This window comes from Dendrobium catenatum, unplaced genomic scaffold, assembly GCF_001605985.2.
Source record: "Dendrobium catenatum unplaced genomic scaffold, ASM160598v2 fragScaff_scaffold_146, whole genome shotgun sequence".
NCBI lineage: Eukaryota > Viridiplantae > Streptophyta > Magnoliopsida > Asparagales > Orchidaceae > Dendrobium > Dendrobium catenatum.
The window spans coordinates 1941717-1951842 of NW_021318608.1; positions in this window are offsets into that span (position 1 = coordinate 1941717).

The window sequence follows — 10126 nt, forward strand, 5'->3', positions numbered from 1 at the left end:
GAGGCTTTATTAGATAAGATGCACCTAAGAAACTACAAATCTATAGCTGTACCAAACACAACTATATCCACCTTGGTCTAGATTTTACAAAACATTTAAATCAATCCGCACATGAACATTCTTGAGATAAATAATTACCTTGTTGAAGTCATCCATGTGCTTTCAAAGAACCTTTGATTTTTTTCATTTGGAGGGTATACAACTGCTTCTTCAATATCAAACGATTCGAAAGTGATCTTTTCAAAAACAACGATTCTACTTTATCTAATACTTCGATAATTCTTTCTTCCTCGACAACCTCTTGTAATACCTTGTCACCAAGATAGACCAAGATTGTGATGTGAGCCTTCAATTCCATTTCTCTTGCCTTCACCCGATTCGACAATGCCACAAGTCCATCTCTGGATATTGCCTCTAATAGCCCCTGATGTATTAATAATGCTTTTATTTGATCCTCCATAGGCTGAAAACGTTCTCCTCATTGAACTTGTTGATTTTGAATCTTTGTATTGACATGATCTTGAATTGTAGCTGCTAATGCTCCACCTCAAAAAAATATAAAAGATCTTTAATCAATAATTGTAGCTCAAATTCGGCACCAACAACTATCTGCGGGAAGCCTCCCATGCACCACAGCATCAACCTCTGCATGACCCAAGCCCACCAGCCATCCAGACGCACCACTTTATGCGAACGGATCAAGCATGTACCCAATCTCCTCATGCGCGTTCTCCTCCACTGCCCAGGTTCCCGTGAATATTGCTCTCTCTACGATCTTAAGCCATACAACCAGCGACCTACTCACGCTACCAAGTTGCGATCCATAATTCCAAATCCCGCCTCTAGCTCCAATCCTTTGTGAATAGCCCACGTTGCTTGGCACCCGATCCAGAGCACTTCGGCCTATCGTTCACGCATGGGATCATACCGCTCCCAACTAGGCCGTACACCAATCATGTAGCGTCTAGCTAGCTCGCACACCACTATTGTCGAGTCCAACTAGCCTGCACATCGCTCTGCCACATCCATCTAGCATGCATGCGTCTAGCCGAGCGGATTCGACCATACCTTCAGCCTGATCCCGAAACTTGTACAGTCATCCGCACCTTCTGCTTGATCCGGAACTTGCACAGCTGCCTCCCTGTGGTTAGCCTCCGACCGCACACCCAACCCGCTATAATCGAATATCTGCACGTGAACCACAGCCGTCCGTCCCGGCTCCTCTCTTTCTTTCTTTCTTTGGAGAAGAGCTTTCCTTCACCTCCACATAGCTCTGATACCACTTGTAGGATCTTATTGGGAGGAAAATGAAGTTCATCTTGAACTTCTTGGATGAGTGAGAGAGTAAGAGAGAGGGAGGAAGGGAAAGAAAAAGAACTAAATCATATTTGCTTGGCTAGAGTACAAAACCAATTACAATCTCTTTATATATAGAGACTTTATTGGATAAGATGCCCCTAAGAAACTACAAATCTAAAAATGGATCAATGACAACAATTTGGGCATTATACTACATTTATTTTAGTTAAAAAAAACAACTTTATTTATATTACACTTATTCAAATAACTTCAAAATAATTTAAATACGTTACAATCATTATGCACAACATCTCTGTTTTTAACCGAATAAACAACCCCTCAAGTATAGATTTTAGACTTTTTTTTTTTTACATTTTTTTAAACATTTTTTATTTTCCAAATCATTATCATCATTCCATTTTATTGCAATTTTCTGTTATATTTTAAATTTTTTTATGATGAGAATGCACTTTTAACCTAAGTGATAATTATAAAAATATTACTATCCAAAATTAAAAAAAAGTTACATAACTCACAATAATTTTAAAAAACCTTATTGATACGTCATCAAAAATTATCTTGATCGGGCACGAATCTCGATGCAAAATCAAGTTGGAAACTTTCGAAATTAAAATTGGGACCATCCGAACTCCGATTTAAGCAAACTTATAGTCTAACTGAACGTCTCGGAAAAACGAACCAAATATCACTAAAAATTCAACCCAATCCAAGCCCAAATGGGTCCAAATCAAGGGTTAGAAGCGCTATTAGAAGGTTTGAATCACAATTTGGATTGCCAAACGGTTTCCAAACATAACTTGCTTGTAGTCGAATCGAGCGGCTCGACGAGACAAATCCAACGAGGCCAAGATCATTGAATTCCAATGTCAATAAGACGTTCAAATGTCCATCAAACCGTCCATGGTCAAAGGATTCAACATTAGCCGTCCATCCAACCACTCCCCATTTACCCTTGATCTCTTACCTATTTACGGGTCATGCCACTCCAGAAATCTATAAATAGACCCCTCATTTCTCTTAAAAGGGGGGACCAGAGCAAGAAGAGAAGGAAGAAGCTCCTCCTCGACCACCGCCGAACTTCCGCCGGACCACCACTTGAGGCCCTCACCTCTGTCAGACCACCGCCTAACGTCGTTGCTCCGCCGGACCATCGCCTGACGTCGTTGCTCCACCGGACCACAACTTGAGGCCCTCATCTCCGTTGGACCACCACCTAACATCGTTGCTCCATCGGACCACCACTTAAGGACCTGAGTTCTACCGGAGCACCACTTGAGGCCCTCACCTCTGCCGGAACACCGCCTGATGTCGTTGCTTTGCCGAACCACCACCTAAGGCCCTGAGCTCCACCGGACCACCTGAGGCCCAGACTTCCACTTGACCATGACCACCACTTGAGGCCCTGTGCTCCACCAAACTACCACCTGTGGCCCGAACTTTCATCGGACCATAATTTGAGGCCTTGTGCTCCACCAGGCCACCACCTAACACCTGTACTTCTGCCGGACCACCATTTGAGGCCATGTGCTCCAACAGGCCACCACCTGACGGCTAGATTTCTACCGGACCACCACTTAAGGCCCAAAATTCTCCCAGACCACCACGTGACGCCTGGACTTCTGTCAGACTACCACATTAGGCTTGGACTTCTGCCAGACCACTATATGAGGCCCAAACTTCTATCGGACCACCGCTTGATGCTTGTAGTTCAATCGAAATATCGCCCTACTACTACGGTCTTTCTGACCCCAATCTCCTTCCAACTACGATCTTTCAGACCTTTGTCTCCTGCCAACTACGGTCCTTCCGACCTCCGTCGCCTATTATGGTCCTTCCGACCTCCATCACCTACTATGGTCCTTCCGACCTCCATCACCAGGCAACGGCCTTTCTGACCCCGATCTCTTGTCTAGTCCTTCTGATATCTGTCGCCTACTATGGTCTTTCCGATCTCCATCACTAGACAACGGTCTTTCTGACCCTGGTCTCCTGCCAACTACGGTCTTTCGGACCTTTGTCTCTTGCCGACTACGATCCTTCCGACCTCCATCGCCTACAATGGCCCTTCCAACCAAACAAGCATGTCTATGTAGATTATTGTAACTCCCACCATATAATGCTTTCTATATGACGTACATTTGTAACATCAAGCCAATGCCTTCTCCCTAAAAAGGGCCTCATTTGTAATCGACTGCAAATACTAGTGGATTCATTCAAACTGGGTCAGACCCCGTAGTTTTCACCCCTTTTCAGGAGTTTCCACATAAAAACTCTGGTGTCTCTTATGAACGTTACACCCCCTCTCTCTTATCTGATTGTGAGCTGGATCTTCGTACAACATTAAGACGTTAAACTTTATATTTCTCGACCGCCGTGAATACTCCAGGATGCAACACTTATAATTCCCGCAACAGCATCACAGCTAATTCTTGCAAGCAGGAAGTGAGGAAGGCAACCATAATTCACATAAATCTCTGATAATTAAAAATTTATTCTTTTTAATCACCATTAATTTACCCTTTGCTTTTATGCTGGAAGGTAAGTGAAAATTAACAAAGATAAAAATAGAAGGAAATTGGAGGATATACAGTTAGGTAGATAGTTAAAGCGATGGCGTACCTTCAATAGGATCAGTCTTTGCCGCAGCAGAAGATTCAGATTTGCATCTTTCAAACAAGAGGAAGAAAAAACACAAAAGGAAGCCGAAGAAGTAGCAGCAGCGGCCTGAGATTAGATGACGAAGCTGAGAGAAAAAAAATTTTGATGAAGCCATATCTATTTCTTTGAGGAGATCGAAGGATGGCGGATACTTGTTTCTGAAGAGGAAGAAAGATTGAGAATATTTGATCTAATTTTGCTGAAGGATATAAGGAAATGTATCATATATGCTCTGCTCTGAGAAGTATAGAGAAGACAGAAGACCAAGTTAAAGTCATCTATAGGATCTTCCATGAGTAAGCTAGCAGAAGTCTGGAGAACATGACTTTGACTTTTCTATATTATATATATATTAGGGATTTTATATTGAACTAATATGTAAAATTTAATATTTATTTATATAATATTTTAATTTTTAATCATATTAAAATGTACAATAAAAAGCTGTCCACTTCAAAATGGGCGAAATCATTAATGAAATGATTAATTAGGCAAAATTTTGAAAAGTGTGTGTAAATAATTTTTTAGCAGTACGAGCACTGACAGGTCTTTTTCATTTTTCTTTTATAGAAAATGCCAAAACTAGCAGTGCTTATTACGTCGTCTAACCGGACGTAGCTCGTTCGGTCAGAGGATTGTTACTCGGTTTTTGCTAGGTATTTGGTCGGTATTGCTAGGTATTGTTTGATAATAATGAGGAATACCGCTGTGTGAAGACCAATACCGAATAATACCGAGCAATACCGAGTAATCCCCAAAAATACCGAGTTTTTCTAGAACAAACTCTGTATTTTTTAGGATTACTCGGTATTACTCGATATTTGGTCTTCACATAATGGTATTTCTCGTTATTGTTGGTATTGCTCGGTATTTGCTCGTTATTTCTCGTTTTGTGCCTGTGATCTTAGTGCCAGCCGAACGTAGCTCTACGTACGTTCACCGGACCAAATAAAAGTTCCTTCTTGAGTGTTTTTTTATTTATTTTTTATTTAGCAAGAGTCCATCTCCATGCTCAAATGACTTTACACATGAAGTCTATTTTGGAAATGACTTGACTCGTCAATTCAATTCAGATCCGACTTAATATATTTGAATTCGAGTTAACTCATTTAATAAATGATTTGAATTTAGGTCACACATTTTGATTTGTTTCGTAAACAGACTAGGTTAATATAAATATATAGATTTAATTAAAATGAGATAGCTAGTATGATCTGAGTCCACCTTTTTGATCCATTTATTAAATAAGAGAGTTTAGATTGATCGGATTTAAAGCGGATCAATTTTATATTGGAATCGAACCGAACTCGCTAACCAGTTTTGACATCTCACTTGCAGATCTAATCTAATTCCTTTAAGTAGAGGCAGAATCATCCTCTTTTTTAGAAGTAATTTTTATGTGAGGTATCCGGACGGGAAGAATTGTCCGGAGTGTGAATGTTCACACCCTGCGTACATAGTGTGTAAACTAATTTGACATACACTATGTATGAATATGTACAAAATATGTTCACTCACATATCCAAATGATTCTTTCCGTCCGAATACCGCACAAAAAGTGTGTAAAATAAGATCAAGAGGTGTGTAATATCACAAGATAGAATATTGCCGCCCGTAAGCTCTACATAGGTTTGTCTCTGTCACCAAATTAATGATTTTTAGAAGATGACTTATCTGCCATCCACATTTTCCACAATATCACTCAATTGAATGTGACAACAAAAATAACAAATTAATGAAATTTTATGAAAGTGCCATTCGAAATATAAATTTGTAAATGTGCGTTAAAAAAAATGAAGGTTACCTTGTTAAACCCACCATCTCGCTTTTACTAAATTTTTTTTGTTTATTTCATGTTCAAGGCCAATGTTAATTATCATTAATTATTGTTTATTAAAATAGAGTAAACTAATTATTGTACTTGCTTATTTTTTTAAATATTAAAATTATTAATATTTTATTAAAAGATTAAAATATAGAGATTTTATAATTATGTCCCATATTTTCAAAGTTAAAAGTTAAAAGAACGTAGACTTTGGTTGAAATAATTTTCTTAAAAATAGCTATAAAACAATGACTAAAAGTCTAAAAGTAGGAAATTTTAGGTTTCATATGGGACAATTTTCTTACTGTTTTCTAAGCCAACTTTTTAACACAAATTTCTAATTCAAGAATTTTTTTTTACTAAAAAATTGTTTTAGAAAACATTAAGAAAGCTATCTTCAACGAAATATTAGGTTTCGTTTGGGACGACTTTCTTACTGTTTCTTAAAACAGCTTTTTAATATAAAAATTAATTTTTTTTGAAATAAAAAGCTACTTTAAGAAGCAATAAGAAAGTCATCCCAAACAAAACCTTAATATTCTAAAACACTAGTTTGATATTCAAATATTTCTTCAGTTATAGGAGTCATTAAATTTCAAAACTATTACCTTACAAACAAATTTAAAAGCCGCTTCAATTTTCATCCACAGCAAATTTTGGTCATCCATTTTATTTCTTCTAAAATTATCTTGTCCCTTCCTTACCTTATAGATAATTAATAAATTTAAAAATATGTAATAATTATGAAAATTAATGTCTGTTACATGCACCACATACTAAATTAGTTTTTATTCCTCTCAAGGACCCGCTTGAGTTTCCCTCCGTTGAATTTCATTTAACCTATTAATGTTTCGTTTAAGTGTCGGTTACCTAATATTGACTATTTCTTACAGGATTCACAATTTTCTTCATCTTCCTTTTTTACTCTTCGGCTTGCCCTAGCTTCCTCCGCTCACTCGTGTTGTCCGGTAGTTTCTCTCTCCAAATGTTTTGGTATCCTAAACTTCTTTAACATTTCATCTTATCGGCATTTAGGCTACTCGCATGTTTTTTTCTTCAATTATGACGGTGTTTTGAACTTCTAAAATGTTTATTCAATTAGGTTTATTTCGCCAATTATTTTAGTTTTCTAAACTTCTTTTGCTTTTTTCACTCTTTTGAAGATGAGCTCAACCGTCCAAACCGTACCTTTCAACAAAGAGTTCACTTCTCCGTAAGATAATGGTCGATTATGTTACCTTTCTCCATCATATATAATTGCTAAAACTATTCTCATATGTTTTTTCCTTTAGACCTTTCGTGGTTTGAATTCGTTTCTTGATCTCCACAACCTCGACTTCGAAGGATCTGTACTCTTTCGCTTTTCATATGAAATTTACTTTAGAAATATGCCAACTCCTAGAACAACTAATTGAGCTTCGATCTAAAATTTAATGTTTTTCTAGAACTCCCAAATAAAGTAGTTCTGACAATTGAAATTTAGTTTTGATAATATAATGCCTCTCCCCTTTTAGAAGGAACACACACTTTTCATTGTTTTCATTTTCTTGTGTGAGTATTTTTTTTTTCTCTTTTGTTGTATCTATTTTTCTTTTTTGGATTATTTTGCAAGATAGGTTTTGGTCAAGCAAGATTGTTTCTTTTTGAAATATTATGAGATGGAAGTGAAAATTAAAGATAGATTTGGGTTTTTGGTTGTGCGTGATTTCTGGTGGGTTGTCAAGTGTGTTTATGCTTTTATTCAGGAAAAATTGTTGATCATTTTGTAGAATGAGCTTTGTACTTATCATAGCCCTATTAAAGAATAGGTGTTCTGTTGTACTGCATGAAATTTAGGCTTTGTACTAGGAAACGATGAATCAAACTCTAAACGAGAAATATTTATAGGCTGAAATTAGGATGTCGAAAAAACAAGCGGAATTCCAAAAAATCATCTGATTGATTGTTATGACATATTAACATTGTTTCGAATTTCACTATGATTTTGACTGTTGAGCTTTTATAACTTTAATGTTTTAATGAGATTTATTTTAAAACATAATCAAATAACGGTAGAATTAATATAATATCACCTATAATTACCAAACCCATACATCTTATAATATCCGTTGCATAGCTTAATATTAAATTACATTGAACAACTTTAAAAATGGTATGGCAATTAACCTGTTGGTATTAATCAAGCCAACATTAGTCAAATATGGATAATTTTGTTATTACTTCCAATTGTACTCTTCAATGTTTGTTCTCCAAGTAACAAATCTAACAAGGAAATTATATGTCACAGCAAATTTATAGAATGTATGAAACTTAAAACAATTTTGAATCATGCTGCATGATGATATTGCCTATAAGAAACTACAATTTATGAATCCTCAAATTTCATTTTTTTCGTGTGAAGTGTTGGTGACATTCTTCGCAAATTCTTTTAAACAATCGCTATTCATATAATTTGAAAATTTGAAAGTTAAATGCATTTCACAACAAAATTTTAAAACAATCACTATTCAAATTATGCCATCGATCTCTATAATTTGAAGTGTTTATCTTTCAAAATTTTATTAATATAATACAATCATTCAACCTCATTCAAGAGCGGAATCGGCCTTAATTTTCACAGGGGGGGGGTGGTAAAAGTGTAGAGATTTCGCATATATGTCAGGGTCAAGGGGTAGGGCCCCCTGCGGGGGTTTCCAGGTGCAGCAGCACCCCCATAATAAATTTTCATTGTAAGTATATTTTTGGATTCTCTTTACTATTTCTCTTTGTATCTAGTTCATCGTTCCGTAATAATAACACATCTACACAATGTGTTTAATTATGCTATAGACAATTGCCTAAAGACCATAGTATTTTAAAACTTTTAGGGGTGGCCAATTGCCTAAACATTTTTTTAATAAAGACTAAAAAATAGATGACGGGGGATAATTACCTAAAATATCATATAATAAAATTTTTTAGGGGGCTTTAGGTAGATCCACCCCTGACCTCTTTCGCCCTATAGCTAATTTTTTCTTCTTTTTATATAATAAAATAAATTTTTTGTAATAATAATAATAATATATTAAAAAATAATAAAACTTAACTAAATTGGAGAAATGTGATACTCTTGAACAAAATTGATTATATATGAATAAGTTGTGGCTTAAGTCATAAATGTTTTAGTTTATGGTTTATGTTTGGGTTTAGTTATATTATTATGATGTATTTAATATGTCATATTCTAGCATTGATTTTGGAGAATATTATTATATGTGTTCCAAATCTCTTGCTCTTGCTTACAAGAACCTTACATTTATATGTTCATTGCGTATTAACTCCTTCCATTTGTAAGGAATTGTTATACTTTCTTGAAGTTTAAGTATTATCAATGATGCAGAGTGTTCGTTGCATATTGATTGATATGATTCGCGGATGTTCAACTTATTTTCTTTCCACCGAACGGTAGTTGATTGTGACAACCGAGTATATTAACTTGTACTTTGACATTAAGGACAAGGTGTGATCACATTCACTAATGACTTGTTTTCTCAATGCTTTCAAATTCCTTCAGGTAGACTGGCGAGATAATTTGACATTAGTATTATAGGTTTTATGTCGTTTGCACCATTTTCTTAATGAATCAACATATTCCAAAGTCTTTCTAATGAATCAACATACCCATTGTATCTTGCCTTGTGGTCTCTTACACTACATACTTCCTTATATTATGGATAAAACACCTCATTGCAAACTCTTTGATTCATGCTTATAGGCGAGTCATATTCACTAGGTGCTCCTTTCTATATGTGTATGCAACATATATATCCTTCACAAGTTAACCAACATCAGTGGTTTGCTTGATATCTTGTCCACGCCTTCTTTGCATTTGCTAGCCAGCATTAACCTTGTCGCATTGTGCATTCGTGGAAGGTTATGTAAGATGACCTTGTAATCTCCTCATTGCTTGCAAGCAAAATCTACTTGCAAGATCTTTGTCTTCAAAGATGGTTCAATATGTATGATGAATATGATACCATCATTTATTTGCATTCCAATCGAGGTATTAACCTTCATTAAAAAATTGGTGTCATTATTTAAATTAATTTCTTTATTGATCATTCATTTTATTTACATCTCAAATTGAAGTCAAGCCTAAATTCATTTGTGTCTAATTCCTTTCGGCACAAGTTTAGTTGATTGTTCAAATGGTTCAAGTCACATTCGGTTCGAATCCTTTATATTCAAGTTTGGTTGTTTAAATTTGTTTACATTCTGCTCAAATTCAAATTTAATTCAATTGAGTTCAATTCAAATTCTTTATTCAATTTGGTTTCAAGTTTC